The 20,327-nt window shown below is 33.1% G+C and overlaps 1 long non-coding RNA gene across 4 annotated transcripts in view; it reads left to right on the top strand.

Annotated features, from left to right (window-relative positions):
* LOC123793334 (uncharacterized) overlaps positions 1-20,327 on the top strand; it is a 500,602-nt gene that overhangs the window by 406,190 nt on the left and 74,085 nt on the right. For 3 of the 4 annotated variants that reach the window (XR_015726465.1, XR_006779913.2, XR_006779914.2), the window contains 2 exons: positions 5,443-5,554; positions 19,603-19,716. This is a non-coding gene — a long non-coding RNA (uncharacterized LOC123793334). The remainder of the gene's footprint in view (positions 1-5,442; positions 5,555-19,602; positions 19,717-20,327) is intronic. The other variant, XR_015726466.1, reaches the window with a different exon arrangement.

The raw sequence follows: 20,327 nt of genomic DNA, 5'->3' as shown, positions 1-20,327 counted from the left end.
GTTGTCCTGGGTCCCCACTTTCCAACCTTTAATCGTACTCTATGTTTCCAATTACATTTTCCCAAGGCAACAGTTAGATAATTTGATAAAAGAACCTGCTTGGTCCACTGATGGATTGAGAATAGAAGATAAAACTTTCTTTAGACCCTCTGCATGGGATAAGTTTCCTTATTTCCATTGTCCACTCACAGTCTACTTAGATGTTGGACTATAGTGGGCCCTCTGAGAAAATGCTTTATTACCAGAGGGAAGACCATTTCTTGTTATAGGAAATAGGTTGAAAAAAAAACTCATTAAAGAAAAGGAAAACCCCCAGCATTTTGAAAGCATTCCAAGTGAAACAGATCATGAACATTCTGCTCCCCAAGGTAGAAGCTGTAAATAAAGATGAAGATTTCTTATGCTGGAAAATGACACTGATTAAATATGGAATAAAGGTGTTTATGTGAATATTTTGGCCCAGTTATAAGCATTTTTCTTTTCCCTAGCATAGATCCAGCTATGAATTTTCCCTACAGGCTGATAGTCTTCCTGTTGCACAGCATTAATAATACAGGTGGAAAATAGGGTTCGTGAGTTTACTGCTGTGGGCCCAATGGTCACTTATTTCAAACTTGATTTCTGATATGACTTTGCTGTTTGGCCCTTATATATTTGCAGCTAAAGAAGACCATATGAAATGCTTTTGACTTCTCTAAAACCTATAGCTCTTTTGTAGAAATTTGCTATAATTAATACCACATCTTTCTGCAAAAATATTTTCTCCTATGACTTGGATAAGTAGAATAAGTAATTTTCTTCTTCATACAGTCAGTACCCATAAAGTGCCAACTGCTGATGTCTGCTGTGCTCTACACCTCTAGATATATCCTTGGTCTTCGCAATCATTCAATTCTTAGAATCAGTTTTAGGTCAGTGAGCCAAAATGTCTTACGTTTTATTTTCTTCCTAGACATTGAAGCAGAATCTTAAGCAATCCACATATCCCTAATATCCCCATAAACAATGAACCAGTCACATTTCTGTGTTTGATTTGCCATAGGGTATGCAATCTTTAGAACATCTGAGCTTAGGATGTAGGTACTAAAGGAAGAGCTTGCTAAGCATGTTGGCATTTCTACCCCTCAGATTCCTTTTGCGGATCCCAATATTTCTTCCTTTATGTACTCCAAAAAAGCAATTGCTTTTTATCTGTCTTTAAAGCTTAATAAATATTTTAACTTAAAACGCCTTCGGTTTTACCATTTGAATTACTCGGATTAATGACTTCTACTGAAAACTTATTAGTAGCAAATAAAGGTAAAAGAGAAATATTGCATGTCTCCTCTATCCATTTAATTTTTACCTATTTGTATTTCTAATGATTTATAGCTCTTCTTACAAGAGAAACTTTCTTATAACTAGAATTACTTGAGATTAAGAAAATTCTCAGTTTATCTTGTACATTAAGAAAGAAAGAAAGAAAGAAAGAAAGAAAGAAAGAAAGAAAGAAAAAGAAAAAATGCTTCAAGGCCAGTAATGTAGTACTAGGGTTGTCTGCTTCAATCATTTGAATATTTTGAAGAAGATAATATAAAAAGTTGGGAGAGAGCTGGCTATGAAGATCTAAGTATAGAGACAATGGATATGGTAAATGGAGGGTCATATTCACAAGATGAATAAGACTCTGTGAGACTTACAAAAAAAAATCATGTTTGCAAGCAGTTATAAAACTCTCTTACACAAACTACCAATTATTTTCACTTAAGACACTAACTTGAAATTTGAAGACCAAAATTAAATTAAATTTCTCTTAGTTTTAGTTTTCCTTATTTAAGAAAAATGAGAATAATTTGGTTTGTTTTTATGAAGTACTATCATGAAACCTTCTCACTTGAAAAGCACTGATCTATAGAAATACTGGCCATGTGACCACAGTTGGAATTGTTGGAGATATGGGGTGCTGGTCTGGTGAGGAACTGGTGGTATTCGTGGTGGGGAGATATTTGAGGGTTTCCTGGAAATGCAAAAGGATCCACAAACACAGGATCTGTTGGGCAAAGCAGATGTTCAGATATTAGATTGACAGTCTAAATGACAAAGTCAGAGGTCAAAGGCAGGAATGAACCATCTGGGAGAATCTGGGCAGGGATGGGACCGGAAGTGGAGCTGATAGCAAAAGCAGAAAGGGAGAAAGTTTAGATAAACAACACAAATATCAAAGGATGTTTGCCTTTATTAGCCAGAGGGAGACCTGGAACCAGTCTACCTAGTTTTGAAATCCTGGCTCTCCTATTTACTATATCTGTGATATTGGTCAGGTTAATTAACATTTTTAAGTATTTGATTCCTCATATATAAAATGGGAAAATTATACTAATAATCGTCTAGTAGTATTGTGAGAATTAAATGAATCAATACATGTAAAGTGCATAAAACATTAGTATGTACCTAATTACTTTTATATTGTTTTTGTTTTTATTAAAGTGAATGAAATTAAATAATGTTCTAAGCACTATGCCTTTTTAAATATTTCCAACATCCCTGTGATATATTTGTTACACCTCTTTGAAAGATGAAACTAAGTTTTAGACGGGAAAAAAATGACCTCTCCAAGGTTTCATAGTTTAAAAAAAAAAAGATATGGGATGAAAATTAAAATACCTCTGACTTCCCAGATGATATATGGTTTTATTTTCACTACTTCACAACTATGTATAATATAAAAAGTCTCACTAAAGGCTATGTAATTTTAGATGAAAAGTAAAGTGATTTTGCTGAATAAAGAGGAAAGAGATGAGTTGGCTTTGCTTTGACAGAATTTGGTGCATTTTAATTGGGTCTTGACTATGCATGTGCATTAGGTAGCTAAGTATAAAGCTAGGTAAAAAGAAAGTAAAATTTTAAAAGCAAAGAATAGTTTAAAAAAATCACATTGTAGATGTTTCCTGCACGTCATCATGGAGGTGTGGTGATGACTGATATATTAAAGTAACTGAGTTACTTTATATGACTAGAGTATAGACAGAATGAATGAAGTCAGCAATTGGAAGAACATCTAGGCAGGTGTTTGGGCTACATTACAAATAGTCTTGAATTCTATAGTGAAGATTTTCATCTATGTACTGTAGGTAGTGGGGAAATGGGTAAGAATTTTTTCAATGGAAGATGAAAATAATAAAATATGTCCTGAAAGAACTCTAGTAGCAAGGCAAAGGGTATTTTTGTTGTGAGAGAAAGTGGGAAAAGGTTATCATCAGATTCTAAAACTAGTCATGATAATGAGCTTTTCCATTAGGATAATGGAAATAGGGTGAAATCCTTAGATAAGTAATTAAAATAAGACTCAAAAGCTTTATTTAATATTAGAAGCTTAGAGACCATTGTGAATGGTAGGTTTTTTGGCTGTGACAACTGAGTAAAAGATGATTTGTTATTATATGGGAAGACAGGTGGAAAAGCAGGCTTTAGAGGGAAAATGAGGAACTTGGTTTTGAACAGGCTAAGTTGGAGGTACAACATGGTAAGTTTGATAAGGCAGTCTTTGGAAACATACATCTCTGATACTCAGAAGACTGGCCAGGGCTAAAGATACAGACTCGAGTTCTGACTATGTAATTAATAGTTGAATTCATGTGAATCATAAGATCACTCTGCCTATGAAGATAGATGGAAGAGAATATGGATAGCAATAGAACCTTGGGAAAAACCAGTATTTAAGTAGCAAAAAAGGGGAACTTGCTGTTAAAGATGAAGCATAATCAGAAACTTAGGGAAGCTATGAAAACAGAGGTGTAATAGAAGACCAAAGATCAGGAAATTTTAAAGATAGGGCAGTCAGTTTTAGAAAATCAGGACTGTGGGGTCAAGAAGGATGAGGACTTCTAAGAAGTCATTGGATTTGACAACTGTGAGACAATAGGAGATTTTTTCCCCCAAGAACATTTTTAAATGGAGTAATCAGAGGAAAGAGATTATAATGAATGGAAGAATGAAAGTGAGATGGAAGAAGCAGCAAATATAGATGACTCTTCCAAGAAGAGTTGAGTAGGCAGATGATAATTGATAGAGAATCAATTACTGGTAAGAAAGCATGGTTTTCTTTCAGAAAAGTGCAAATAGAATTGATACAAGTGATTTTTTTTTTAAAGTAAATTTTGAGGTGGGGAGGAGGTTGAAAATACTTGCTCCAGATGGTTTCTATTTCCTGATAGTATGAAACAAGGACATTTGCTGGGCTTAGAAACTTGGATTTGAATCTTCTACTAATCGTTGATTAAAGAATTGGGACAATAAGTGGATAAGTGTCAAATGTATTTTTAAAAACATAGTGAGATAGTTGCATAGCGATATTGATTTCACTGCAATGTATTCTTAGCAGCCTGGGAAAAGGAACAAAAGAAATGGGCAGATGGGCTGACCCATGATTATAACTGGCAAGGCAGATGTATAAAGTCAAAGAGTAAAAGGATATTGATCCAGCAAGATTCAGATAAGGAAAATTGGGATGGGAGAACTAGCTGTATTCAATATCATTGCCAATGATCTGATGTTTTAAAAGAGAAAGTAGGACTAAGAATAGGGATAAAAATTTGTCAGTTATCTCTCACCTTTCATATTTTGCATGAATTGTGATAAGAGGGATGAATTTTTAAAATATAATTACCAAGTTGCTGACATATGACTAAAAATTTTTTTTTGTAAAGACGTGACAAAATTGGCATAGTCTAAGTGAATAAAATAGCATCTTAGACTTCTATTATATGGACTTCATGAGACATTGAAAGTGAGACATGTGGACTTTCTCCCACTTGCCTGCCCAGTGACATTAGACGAGTCCTCCTTTTCTGAGCTTTAGTTTTCTCATTGGTATAATACATGGCATACCAACCTCAAAAAGTTCTTTGAATTGTCAAATTTATTTAAAGTTTACTTAAAGCAAAATTATTCAAAGAGTGCTGCTTCATGCCAGAAAAAGGAAGATGGTGGTTTCAAGATCAAACAAATTTGGGAAACTCTAGTGTGTTTTCCTCTTAAAGTGTACCAGAATTGTACAGAACATATTTGAGAAATCTTTTATTACATATATTCTCTTTGATTTATTAGGGTCACAAGATTTATTTATGTGAGGAAAGCTACATCGGAAAATGACCAGAATATTAACCATTTTTGCTCGAATTTTGTTTTGAGAGTCTCTTACGTAGTTTATATATGTAAATCATCATATTATGCTTGAATATATTTTGGATTAGGATCAACCATAATTTTAAAAAATATTATTCGTATTTCTTTAGTGGCCATCAATTTCTCAGGCACAGAAAACCCTCAATATTAAGTATAAAATTTTAATTCATTTTATGTGGCTGGCTTTGATTTGCTCATGTTTTGTTCAGGATTTTTTTCTTATCCTTTTTCATGAAGAAATGGGTGTGTATATTACATTTCTTACAATATCCTTTTCAGGTTTTTGTATCAAGGTTATTCTGACTCCATAAAATGATATGGGAATGACTCCATTTTCTATTTTCTGGAAGACTGCATAGGATTTTGCTTGAGTATTTGGAAAAATTTCCTGGTAAGTTAATTTGAAGTTGGAGATTTCCTTATAAAAAGAGGACAAATAAAGATATAACATTTATAGAAATACTTAAATTTTTAAATTTCTTCTTTGGTAAAGTTTTGATAAATTGTTTTTCTAGAAAATTTTCCAGATCATGTAAATTTTAAGGTTTACTGGTATATAGTTGTATATATATATTTTCTTCTTTTTTTTTAAGACTGTAATTAGGTCCTCTTTTTCATTCCCCATGTTGGTTAAGTTCTGCTTTCTCTCCCCCTTTTCTTTTCTTGCTCGGTTTTGCCATATGTTTGTCAACATTTTTTGTTTTAAAGAATAAATTTGTAGCTTTATTGACTTCTGTCTGGTGTAAATTTACCTTTTATTTTTTTCTGCTTTTACTGTATTATTTCCTTTTTTCTTTATTTGCTATTTATTTTCTGATTCTGGAGATAGATACATAGATCACTCATTTTCATTTTGTTCACGAAATATAAATGTTCAAGATTATGAATTTTTCTCTAAGTACAGGGTTAGCTGTATTCCTCAGGCTTTGACATATGGTTTTTTCATTGTCAATTAGTTAAAAAATATTTTGTACTTTTCATTCTGATTTCTTCTTTGTTTTTTTTAGAAGTTGGGGATTTTCTTATATTGCATTTCTGCTGTGGTCAGAGATGCACAGCATCTCTGCTTTGCTTTGACAGAATTTGGTGTTCTGTAATAATTTCAATCTTTGTTTAGCCTTCCTTTATAACTCAACGTATGGTTCATTTTGATAAATGTTTATGTGAAAAGATGTATCAATCAGTTGGGTCAGATTTGCTCATTGTCATTCTTTTATGTGTCTACCGATTTTTTATCAGCTTATTTGATCTGTTAGTGAGAAAAATGTTAGTTCTAACTATAATTGAGGGTTAATCAATTTTTCCTTTTAGTTCTGTTAATCTTTGCTGAATATACTTTGAAGGTAAACTATTAGATCAATAAAGATTTTGAATTTTTATATCTTTCAAGTGGACTCACCAGCTTATAAACATTTTAAAGTGCCATTTATTCTCTAATAATACATATTGCCTTAATGTCTATTAATATAACTATAATTTTTTTGTTTCAATTTTTACTTTTACTTTTAAACTTTATGTAGCTTTACATTTAAGATATGCCTTTTATAAGTAGTTTATTTTTCTTTAATAATTTCTCATGTTCATTGTTTTGGAGTATTTAGTCCATTTTTTATTAATAGAACTGTGAAATATTTCTATTTAAAGTTCTCAGTAACTGTTTTCCTACCTGTCCCATATGTTATCTATTCTTCTTCCGTCCTTTCTTGTTTTCTTTAAATTAACCAAATGCAAGTATTTTATTATTTAGTCTTCCTCCCCGTCTTCCCTCCCCACTCAAAATAGCTTGTTAGTCATACATTTCTTACTATTCTATATTATAGAATATTCTATATTATAATATACAATAAGCATTCTTGACTTAATACTGTCTACTATAAATTATTATCTCTTTCCTGATATTACTAGGATGGTAAAACACTCTAATTTCACTTACTGTTTTACCAATGCAATAACAGTACAGAATTGCCTACTTTCTTACTGATTTTCCACCTGTTCTTCAGAGTAGATCTGTAACTTGAGGGGCGCCGGGTGGCACAGTCAGTTAAGTGACCAACTCTTGGTTGTGGTTCAGGTCCTGATCTCAGGGTCATGAGACTGAGCCCTGTGTCAGGTTCCACACTCAACATGGAGTCTGCTTAAGACTCTCCACCCCCACCCACCCCGTGCCTCCTACCTGCATGCATGCGCTTTGTCTTTCAAATAAGTAAATAAATAAATCTTTTTAAAAAGATCTGTAATTTGAGTCATATGTGGATTAGATGAAGGAAGCGTAAAGACAAGTAGAAATTCATATTATATGCAAGTGTAAACTCTTTAATCACACATTAATGTTGCACATATTTAACTGTATTTTTGTATATTTCAGTGAGATTTGAGTATGAGAGATGTTCAAGAAAAAGTTGAGTCTCTGTGAAAAACACAATGGGAAAATTCAAAAAGTAGACCATTATTTTGCAATACTTGGGCCAAAGAGAGAATGACCATATTACTTTTAGAGAAGGTTTAAAAAGTTTTGATTTTTCATTCACATAAGGAAAAAGTTTAAAACAAGCCACTGTAGTAGTTAGTCCCAGAATGAAAGTTTTGAGAACGCATAACAATTTTTATATTAAGTTAGTCCCAGAATGAGAGTTTTGAGAACACATAACAATTTATATTAAGTGAGCTTTAAGGAACCTTAAATTTCACATACATTATTCACTAAAAGTGATGAATACATTTGAAAATAAGCATTAGGTTTCTAATTGTAAGAATATTTATTTTATAATGAACATTCCTAGTTGTTTGTTTTTTTTTAAATTGTGAATGGGAAGAAAAGTATTGTAAACTTTTGCAAAGACCTTGTGTGTGTTTGTCTCAGTAATAGCAAAAAATGTCTGGATAGTTTAGACTGAATCACAAAAGAAAAAACAGGGCTTTTAGAATTGGTATTGCTATTGTAAATGTAACCAGTGTGTACCATCTGCTTTCCCTTCTAACTCTGCAGGCTTTTCACTGATCTGGCTAATTCCATGATGCAGCCTTTTCTCTTCACTTCCTCAACCACTCCGGACATTGTGTCCCTTCTGGATAAGCCATTTACCCAGCTCAGTCACACACCTACATGCTTGCCTGAGACACTGCTTGCTTTAATTTCGAGCCATTAGGCCTGATAATTTTAATTCCTTTTTCTGAGTCTTTTGGATTTCTTGTATTTGTTTAATTATATTACACATTTTAGTTTATTTAAAGCACATTCTTTATTCTATCACAGTTAATATAACTAACATCGTGTTGTAGCTGGGACACATTCCAGGCCTGGATCTCAAAGGGTGACTGTCAGATGGATAGGATAAAGTCAGTGAGACAAAACGCCGCACTGTCTCGGGAGGCTCTTGTGTTTCAAATGTGTTAATGGAACTGTCCAGGTGGAAATCAGAGGTGTCATATCTGGGTCTCCTCCCTAGGGTTCCGTTCCATAAATTCTCTTTCCTGGGATTCTGAATTGCTTTCTGAAGTTGCATTAAAAAAATTGAATGTATTGAAAGTGTTTCCTTGTAAGGTTCTCTTTTTAAAAATCAACATTTTTGTTCTTCTGGGCCACATTTAAATTTATTTTAATTTAAATCAGTTATTTATAGTAATATTTTCTATTGCTCTACTTGGATATTACACAAAAGCAATTTAATACAGAAGCAGGTGAATAAAATTCTAAAAATAAATGTCCATTTTTGTGTCAAATTTCTGATACATTATTTTTCTAATAATCAAGGCATTTACATCAGGCAGAGAGACTATTCTTTTGGATTATGGAAAGAATTATTTCTGGCCCAAAGAGAGCCTTTTGACTCTGCTTACATTTTAATAAAAATCAGAGACAGCATTTTTTGGTAGGCTTTTGGTTATCTCTTTCTGGGGGGACGAGAAATGACACATTCAAGTCTGAAAATGAGTATAGGTTGTGCAAAATCTCAAATGTTTTATTTGCATCTAGACAGCTGCAAGGCTGAAGAGAATTATTTTTATATTCACTAGCTAAGATTGCAGTAACATATATTCATTTCACATGGTGTCAGAGGTGTCCTTAAATCATAGATAATTATCATTAACTTATATTTATGCAATTCAAATGGGTCACTCGTTTGGCTAAAAATAATTGAGTATAAATGAAGTCAACAGAGTCAGCAAGCGGAGCTCTTTGTATTGTTAAGTTACGTACATATATATTGACTATTTTTCTATTTGTTGAGCCTATAATATAATTGAAGCCATGGCTATTAAAATATTTAAAATTTAGGGGTGCCTGGGTGGCTCAGTCGGTTAAGCATCTGCCTTCGGCTCAGGTCATCATCTCAGGGTCCTGGGATGGAGCCCCACATCGGGCTCCCTGCTCAGTGGGAATCCGCTTCTCCCTCTCTCTCTGCCCCTTCCCCTGGCTTGTGCTCTCTCTCCCTCTCTTACTCTGCTTTCTCTCAAATAAAAATAAATAAATTCTTTAAAAAAATATTTAAAATTTGATGATGGGAGTATGATCAGAGATTTCAAACAAGAAATACCTTTAGTGAAAGATTGTGGGGTTTTTTTTGTTGTTTTTTAATACATTTTTAAAATGGTACAGACTCTCGCAAATTCTCAATATACACATTTATATCTTATTAATTCCATTTCACAGTTCACACTCTGAAAGCATTAATAAGTTAGTGCATAATCTATGCAGTGTAATGAATGAGCTTGCATTCTTAATTGCCACACAACATTTAAGCTGCTCAACAATATAAACGTTATTCTGTTTTTTTGCAGTGAGGAAAGATGCTCAGAAAGATTGAGATGTGTAGATCAAAAAGCTAATAATTATCAGAAATGGGGTTTGAATTAGTTCTATCTGAATCTAGAGTTTGCCCCCATTACTCCTATCAGTCTTTCAGTATCTTCAATCCCTCTGTCTCTCTCTAAATCTTACTTAAGAAAATAGAGGATAGCAAAATAACAATTGTAGTTATCTCTGAGCTGGCTGGATCAATTAAAAGAATCTGTATTTTCTCCTTAAGCATTTAAAACATTTGTTATAAGTATTTTTATTGAAACAAAAATTCTGACTCTTCATGAATAGTCCTACATTGACAGATTGTTGGGATTGATCTAGGAAAATAAATTACTGACCACTGTGCATAAAATATCTATAATTTTTTAGTAATAATTAAAGATGTTCATCAAACAGCACGTTGTTCTAATAGTGACAGGACATAGTTCCAGACTAAATATATTTGATCCCAGCTGCGTAGCAATATAGTAGAATTATCAGGGTCGAATTGGCCATTCTTGTGTTAGGATAAATGGGCTTTTGGAAGTGTGAAATGCGAAAATGGGAAAATAATGAGTTATTAACAAAACAAATGGTAGAGTCAAAAGTTTGAAGACCCAGCAGATATGTTAGATATAACAAGAAGGATATTGAAAGAAAAAAAATGTATGTCTTGTTTGAATCCTGATTTGAACAAGCCAATTATTAAAATCAATCATGAGACATTTGGGAACATTTGAAACTTGTTAGATGTGTAGTATATGATATTAAGAGATGATTTTTGTTTTCTTTATGTGTGATAATATTTTGAGGGTACTTAAAGTGGAATGCTATGGTGTCTGGGATTTACTTTAATTCAGTGGAGAGAGGGAAAGAGGTTGGTGATGGGTGCATATACATACCTATGTTCTTATGTGTTCTGTTTAATAATTCTAATTAAAAAGTTAAGAAAAAAAAGAACAAAGACAAAGATAGTGACTTAACTGGCAGTGAACTTGTGTAATGGCGAGGACTTTACATTAATGGTAAGAATATAGATATACTGAAGGTGGGTCCTGGATTGTTTGGGTGAATTTTTACTGCTAAATAACTACTCCCTAGTACTAATACAGTTGAAAGTATTAAATGAGATACTTTCATTGAATCACATAGAACAATGCCTGCCTATAAAACAAATTCCAGACTTAAGAGCTGTTCATTTTATTTCCATAAAGTTTGGACTAAAATCAATGCTGCCTGTGACTATATATTATTATATGTATATTACTTGGTAGTTTGGTGCAAATTCTTATTTTACCTATAAGTTTAGTTAGGTTGAAGAATTTGAATTGAACTAAGCCACAGGGAAAATTAAGAAATATAAGACAGTATCAGTGTCTCTATATCTATGAACTTGTACAAAGGCAGAGCTATGAAGAAAAACACATGACAAGCAAAAAAGGAAACAAAGACACAAAGTTAGTGACTCTCCTAAATTATAATTGCTTAATAGTGTCAGGGATGAAGAGTCCAGATTGCAGGCCTATGCCCTTTTCATAGATTACATCTTTGTTTCAAAAGAACAGGTTGGAATAGACAAACAAAATGTAAGCTAACTACTTGAAGAACTTACGTATATTTATCAAGTTGACTCAGGTCTGTGGCTGTAGTTGTATTTTCTCATTTACTTTTGGGTCTCCAGGCTAGCCCAGGACTTGACTTTAGCTAGGTGTGCAACAAATATTTGTTAAATAAAGAAACACACATTTGTATTTGATCACCCTTTATGTGGATGATATATTATTCATAAAATAATTCCTCTGTGCTTTTATAGCTTAATTTGCAAGATAAACATAATAAGCCCTGAAAAGGAAGTAATAATAGAAGATGATTAAAGAAGAGTAGTCACTGATAAGTATCTTTTTCTTTTTCTTTTTTTTAAAGTAAGCTCTACACCCGATGTGGGGCTTGAATTTGGAATCCTGAGATCAAGAGTTGCATGCTCTACCAACTGAGCCAGCCAGGCACCCCAATAACTAATAAGTTTCTAATATTTTTTTGAAAAAAGTGAGCTAGTCAAGTGCAAGTAGAGGATTCCAAAAGCACCTTGTTTAAAAACAAAAATTATACATGTTTTAAGTCATGTACTTATATGAGACTATTTTCCTGCTTTTGTTATCAAATATTTTCATTGCTGTCAGAATGAGGGAAATAATTATAATAGTTGCTACTTAAGAATTCAATGCAATGATTTTTGGTTATGTTAATTCCAAAGGTGGGGTGTCAATTCTTCATAATTATTGAAATCCTTACACAAATAATTTTTAATTTTGAGTTAAAATTAAATGTCATTAGTGTGTTTTTGCATAAGATGGGGAATAATGGGTGCATAGGGTTCTGAAATGGTGGTGTATTGACTTAGATAAGAAATTAACAGTTGTTAATAAGATCCATGCATGGCTTTTGAAAGATTTTTAGGTTTTACTACTGTATTATTCACGTTAACTCACACAAATAGTGAACCTTTCTTATACTCATGTATTTTTTATGTTTTTCTCTGAGCCTGGCTTCTAATTGAGCTCCCTCTGGAGGACTATGTCAAACCAATACGATTCTTGCCTACATATATGCACAGATTTCTTAGAAAACAAGACTGTAGAACTATAAAGCTTGACATGTGCTTATTGTGAGAAGTGGGAAAGTGACAGATGTGGAGAACATTTCTAAGGAGTCCAACTGATCCACAGGCGAGCACAACCGTATCTGATTAGGCCGACAGCTCTGACTGTCCAATTTGTACGAGAGCCTGGAGGTCTCATTGTTTTTCAGCTCACTTAGCAATTAATGGTGCCATTGTTTTGGGCCAGCCCATTTGCAGAGAAATATTTGCTGGCAAAATCAAAGCTTAAGAAGATATAATGAGAGTAACCGAAGTGACTCTTACTATATAAAGCCCACAAGCTATGATGTGAGCTTAGAAATTCAGAAATTCTTCCACAAATAAGTACCACTTATATTTTTTCAAAGGGCTGTCAAGAAAACCTGAATGGTAATTAAAATGAGCTCTTTGAAAAGTTATTTTTCTTCAGTTATAATTATTAAATATATTTCTTTGTCTTTTTGTATTCTAATTTGTTAAAACTATATTCTGAGAATTATTATTTTTGAATAATATTAGTAATAATAATATTATTTGAAACCTTATTCCTCCGTGTGATCAAAATAATAGTATTTAAAACTTTTCACCAAAGCTTACTAAAGCAATATATTTGCCACTTCATTTAAAGTTATCATAGTGAACCACTGAGAATCAGGATAACTCCCCACCTCTAATCCCCTCCATGACTTTGCTTGCATTCATTGAAAATGTGCTTTGGGCTAGATCTTGATTTGAAGTAATGAAATCAGGTTCTGAATTGAGTAGAAAAGTTCAATGTTCCTGGCCACTTTTAGGTTTTATCAGTGCAAGGCATGATTTAAAAAAAAAAGTCTATGGGTGAGGAGCTCTTAGTAAACTTATGACTAGAAAATTAATATAAAACCAATGGTTTATTAAAATATAATGGCTTTAGAAAACTTGAAAACCAAAAGAAGGGGGGAAAAAAGTACCTTAAATACTAATATCATTATCCCATAATAATATTTAAGGTTATAATAATAATCAAGAGGAGAAATGTTAAAAAGTTATTTTCTTATGGAGTAATAGTTAACTTGCTTCTGCCAGTTTGGGCAAGCCCTTTGTATGATTGTTAGATAGATCTGGACTGAGCAAATGGAAATGATTCAGTTATGACTCTGCCACAAAACAAGACTCTTCAGTAGCATCTTCATCAGCTAATGTAGACATCAGATTAATCTTTATAAAAATAAAGCCCGTTCATATAATTTTTTGCAAATCTTGATTAAGTTTATTAATAGAACATAAGCAATCATCAATGCAGTTATCTTCTTTTTCTTCTTTTTATACTGCTTACCTTTCACTTTTGATATTCATTTTCTCAAAATAACTTCTCCATTGGTAGTGAGATACAGAAAAGGTAATAGGCTGTAGAGCCAGATGGACTCAGTCTTGAAAATTTTCCAATGTTATCATGTTATTTCTCTAAAGACATAGTATATGTTGGTGTGCATATTTTTGCTGTAAATTTGGTTCAGAGATATTTACTAAGCAGTGATATGTTAGAATTTGTTTTTAGCACTTGAAATAGCATTATTATGAAATAAGAATATTTTGTTAAACTGGCATTTAACCACTTTTCAACTTTGATGATTCACTGAATAGGGTAGTAATATCTCAAAATTACGATATATTTAGTAGAAGCACATTAGGTGTAAGGGACTCGTATCTGAAAATCTTATGTTGAAGGACAGCTCCTTTTCCTTTTTTAGTATTTATATAAGAATTATCCTCAGCTTTCCCTTTTCCTTCTATTCTTCCCTTGTAAATCACCAGTGGCTCTACCATTTACTTATCATGGATGATTTTTGAATATACATCCCTATTTTCAACCTCTCCTTTGTGCCTTATAATGTACCACTCCCTCTCTAATTTCCTATGGACATCTTTTCCCTTAATATGTGCTCATACTTCATAATTGACACTTAGAAACTCAGTGTGTGGTCTTTCTTCTCCTCATTGATTTGCCTTCTGACTACCCTAAATCTTACTGCCTGCAACAACTTCCAGCATATTAATTATCAGGTTTGAAGTGGATGTTTTGCCTGCCAACCCAGTGTGCCATTCTTCCGACCGATGCATATGTATTCTTTTCAAGGTTATGTGCAAAAACATATATAAGAATGAAATGTATTATAGCTGATTTAATTAGCAAAGGATAACAGGTTTATTATGCTTCCCTGTTATTTCCTTCTAAAACACTGTTTTTTCTTTTGTAATATCACTAAAATTTTACATGGTAAACTTAGTGTCCATGGTTCCAGGTCAGTGTCTGTGTGACTTCCTACGGGGGAGAGAACACAGCATCTTACAAGTCACAGGTGTTTAATAAATGCATGGCAATTCATAAAATAATCTAAACATGCTGTGTTTTTTTTTTTAAGATTTTATTTTATTTATGTGACAGAGAGACAGCCAGCGAGATAGGGAACACAGCAGGGGGAGTGGGAGAGGAAGAAGCAGGCTCCCAGCCGAGGAGCCTGATGTGGGACTCGATCCCGGAACGCCGGAATCACGCCCTGAGCCGAAGGCAGACGCTTAACGACTGCGCTACCCAGGCGCCCCTAAACATGCTGTTTTGAACACTTGAAACTGTCTTTGTTTTTTCTTGAAAATTTTTATCTCCCTGTACCAGCATGAATGGCTCCTGTTTTAAAAATGCGACATAAACTGTATAGCTAAAACTCAAGCTCTTTGTCTTCTTTGCTAGTTGATAATTCCAGTATTTTTCCTTTTAAATGCACCAGTGATATTTATGTCGCACCTTCAATTTTCTATTTTTTATTAAGACAGCTGCACAGTTAAAAAATATTGTTGAGGACGCCTGGGTGGCTCAGTCGGTTAAGCATTTGCCTTCAGCTCAGGTTATGATCTCAGGGTCCTGATATCCAGCCCCATGATGGGCTCCCTGTTCAGCAGGGAGTCTGCTTTTCCCTTTGCCCCTCCCCCTGCTCGTGCACACTTGTTCTATCTCTCTCTCAAATAAATAAAATCTTTAAAAAAAATATTGTTAATTCCATATAGAATCATGTGATATCTTCTCTGTATATTCTGTTAGTATTTTGAGTTTGGGCTTTGTCATTGGCTGCTAAGTAATGACTGAGCTTTGGATTCTGGAAGTGTAGTAAAAGCGCCTGGAACCAGGTCATCAAGGAACAAATGTCCTTCTGCCATATTTTTCATGTTGGCCAAAGTTCTCAGACTCATGGTTCTCTTAGGACCTGACTTTCAACAAATACCATTTAATGTTCAGAAAATGCTGAACTTCTGAGAGAAATGTGACATGAAATGTACCACAGTGCCACATGTTCAATTTAAGGCAATACAGGTTAGTAGCTAATAGGAAATCATGTGACAGTAACAAGACGGTCCAATTTTTCACTTGGATGATTTCTCTGCAAAAGTCTAAATAGCAAACTCCACAGAATGTTTGCAGCACACAATGTATTTTTAAATTTTTTAACTTCAAAATATCTAAATAGCACAGAGCATAACATAGTAAAGTCTGGTATTTGTAAGAAAAGGTGACTGTAATTTATCAATTTTTAACCTTACTCATCTGTTTATTAACTTGTTGAATTTATTGAGACTGCGTAAGTTTCCTTGTTGATGTTGGCAAAGAGTAATCTGACAAAATGCAGTGAAACATGTGGTTCCAACTCACTACAAGTCTAATCCTAAATGCCTGAGTGAGTTATAGGATAATGGGATGGATATTAGCATCAAGCCACTAGGAAAATGCAGAAACTTTCAGGTTTCTCAAGACCATTTGTAGTTTATAGCAAAATACAAATATGCTTTATAATGGCTTCTGTCCTTGAAGGTGTTATCTGAAATACTAAAATTCTTGGAATTATATGTGAATATTTTATTGAAATACTAAATCATAGGAACTTTGAAAAAATATATATTTAGATTATTTTACTATCTCTGACTTTTAGCAAAATTCAATCACTCTTATCAACTTAAGCATCTGACTTGATGTTTGAAAGTTTTGGGTTAAATTATGCAGGTAGAGAATAATATTTATAGAAGTATATGCAGGAACCAAAGTATACTGATATTTGATATTGTCAACATTTTATTTACCTTTTGCTGAAAAAAACCACTTTCAAGTTTAAAAACTAATACATTTTTTAGAACCTCAAAAATTGTGGTGTGGAATTTGGATACTTTTTATGAAATTAAGAACTAAGACTTTTACATAAAGTATGTATGTATGTATGTATGTAATTTGATGTAGTGTTCCATGATCCATTATTTGCATATAACACCCAGTGCTCATTGAGATAATGCCCTCCTTAATACCCATCACCGGGCTAGCCCATCCCCCCACAGCCCTCACCTCTGAAACCCTCAGTTTGTTTCCTGAAGTCCATAGTCTCTCATGGTTCATCTCCCCCTCTGATCTCCCCCGCTTCAGTTTTCCCTTCCTGCTCCTAATGTCCTCCATGCTTCCCTATGTTCCACATATGAGTGAGATCATATGATAATTGCCTTTCTCTGCGTGACTTATTTAACTTAGCATAATTTTTTTCTAGCATAATAAATACACCCAGAAAAAGCAAGATTTTAGTAGACCCAGATTAATGCATTCTTATTTCCATCACTCTAAAGCTTTAAACACCTACATGCCTGGGGGCATAACTTTGAACATTTTCAAATCAAATACTATAGAATAAAATATTTATAAATATGGAGCTAGTTGCAAAAATTTCAAATAATGATCATGAATATATCAAGTATAAAGTGTGTGCCATGGAGGCAACAAAGACCTATATAACCTTCATTAAATATCTCTTTCTAGTTAAATGACAAACCTGAAGTATTCAGAGAAAAAAAATAAGTGCCGAGTGTATGAACATCATTTCAAATACAATAGAAATGAAAGTTCTGTGTCTTTTATACAAAATGAATTTTATGTACTATTTTATTAATTTTAATCCTGACAGTAATCTTGTAGGATATGAAGATAGGGAGCCTCAGAAACATTAAAAAGATTGCCTATAGCCACAGAAGTAGTGATCGACAGGGATATATCTTAATGTGCCTGCTGTTCTCTAAAGCTAATGCTGTTTCCACTGTGTGTGTGTGTGATTATTCATTTATTAGTAAGAGTTGAGAGCAGAAAATAATGTGGGATCTGGTAAGCAGCTTAAATTTAATGGAATAAATAAGCCTTAAGCCTCTTTCTTGAACTGGAATAATTTCGATAGGGGAAGGGCTTTCCAGATTGAGGTAATGGCATAACTGCAAGATAGGCATGTAAGGCCTTTCTTCTAAATAATGGCTCTTTAGGTAACTTTTTTTAAATTAACATATAATGTATTATTTGTTTCAGGTATACAGGTCTGTGATTCATTTGTCTTACACAATACACAGCACTCACTATAACACATATCCTCCCCAATGTCTTTAAATAATTTTTGTTCTAGTCCTACACTCAGTCCTCTATTGTAGAGCCTCATCATTTCATTTTAAATGATTGCCAGAGGCTTCAAGCTAAATCAGAATCTCCAATAGTGTCTTCTTCATCTAATGTTGACATCAGATTAATTTTTATAAAATGTGCATTCAACTTGGGTGTTACATGCAAACAATGAATCATAGAACACTACATCAAAAACTAATGAAGTACTGTATGGTGACTAACATAACATAATAAAAAATATTTAAAAAAATAAAATGTGCATTCATTCATTCCTTCATTATCCATTAATTGAATGCCTACCTACCATGTGCCAGGTACTATGCTACGTGTTGGAGGTAACACTTAATAAAGTCAAAATGTAGTCTCCGCCTTTTTGGATGTCTTAGTAAACACTGAGGAAATCATCTGATATTTAATTTTAAAGCTAAGATAGGAAGTCTGGTTACCAATAAAAATTTAAGGATCGTCTTCAAATTGGTGATAGTTGTAAATGATTGCTTGGGAGATAGAGATGAAAAAAAAAAAAAGAAACCTGGAGGAAGGCCAAAATCTTTAAGGAAAATGTATTTAAGAGAGAGAGCGGGGGATGGAGGAGAAAGTATCAAGGAAGTTAAAGAGAACAGAATAGTCAATGGAGAGAATGCTTCTCAGTTGTCAGATGGATTTTGCCTTCACCAACCACAAGTAGCACAATATAATTTACATGACACGTCCTGGGGTGGAGAGTTATCAGTTAGCAAACATAAACTGATACACTATATCCTGCTCTATCTATTTCTTTCCCTTAGGAAATTGACAAAGTGTTTTAGTGATGTTAATTTAGGATGCATCTGAAGACTGAGAAAAGGGAAAACTTGAATCTAACATTGACGTTTCATTCCTGTAGCTTAAATAGTTTGATCAGAATAATCAGTTACTCATAATCGATGCATAAGTGAGCACATTTTGATATTTAAGAAATGAAGTAATATACATATTACTGAATATGATAATGCTAGTAATTTTCTCACTCAATTTGTGCTTAAGGATATGGCACCAATAGTGGTATTCAACTTCATTTGAAATTCAAAACATTGAAGTTAATTTTTTAAACATTTTTATTGAGTTGAAGCTGGAGAGTTAAAGAACAATTAAGTTAATTAAAGTTTGACTATATATACATGCAATGGATACATTTTGTACTAATGCAGTCTTGGTGCTTAGCTCACTATTAACCTAGCAAGCCTGGAATTTTAAGTGTTGGTCTAGTTATTTTGAACCCATAGCTTTAAAAATGCACGAAGCTCATTTAACCTAGTATGTGTAATTTAAAATTAGATTAATTGCCCCCTGCACTGTACTCTTTTCTGTCACCTCTTTCCTGATTACAGTTATTTGTATATTTCTTCATACTTTGGCAAACCGAGTAATCATATATATCATATAATCACATGATCATATATATGAGCATATGGATATGTGTACATATGTACAATAATAATGGACATTTAAATTTCTGAAACATTGTCAGATGTATTGCCTAGTGAGATTCAGATTTTCATATCTTTATTTTATTTTATTTTTATTTTACAGATGTAGAAATGGGGGCCTAAAGAAATTAACTAACTTGTTGGTTACATAATTATTTAATGGAACACTAGATCTTGAAGTCAGGTCTCCTGATTGTTAAAGTCAGTTTATTCCCAGGTAAGTTATGCTCATATGTTTATTTTCTTTTCCTTTTTTCTCATATGCTATAGAATAAAGGTATTGATTTATAATCTTTTACATTTTGATAAATGCTTAAGATGTACATGTATTTATACTAGTATCTATGCAATACATCAAACACATAAAATACCCACTTAAAACAAGGCAATTTACATGCCATTAAATAAACATTTTTACTCCCAGATATAAGCTAGTTTAGTTAAACCATATTAGGATTCTGTAAGAATACGTCCACTTGAAACTTTTGCAAATGTCTGTATACAGTTGCACAATATGTTTTCACACTCAACTCAATTTTATTGAATCATCTTATTCCCTAAAAAGATGAAAAGATGTACAGAATAACCCAAAATGTCATATCTAGGCATCATTTCCAGTACATTTTTTATGGATAGTCAGAGTAAATTAAAAGTAGACATGTAAAAAGTAGAGTATGTTGGTGGCCTTAGGAAAGAAATGATTGCAATGTAAACTCAAATGAAACTCCTCTCTGGGAAAAAAGTAATTTAGCTTCATGAACAGCTGCACCACAGAGGGTCAGGCATATGAGCAATTAAAATTAAACAAGTTGATTTTAATATGCCTTA

The sequence above is a fragment of the Ursus americanus genome, chromosome 13 (genome assembly GCF_024610735.1).
Source record: "Ursus americanus isolate L20-20 chromosome 13, mUrsAme1.1.p, whole genome shotgun sequence".
NCBI classification, from domain to species: Eukaryota; Metazoa; Chordata; class Mammalia; order Carnivora; family Ursidae; genus Ursus; species Ursus americanus.
Note: the sequence above shows the minus strand (reverse complement) of the source record. Positions and strands in the feature narration are given on the sequence as shown.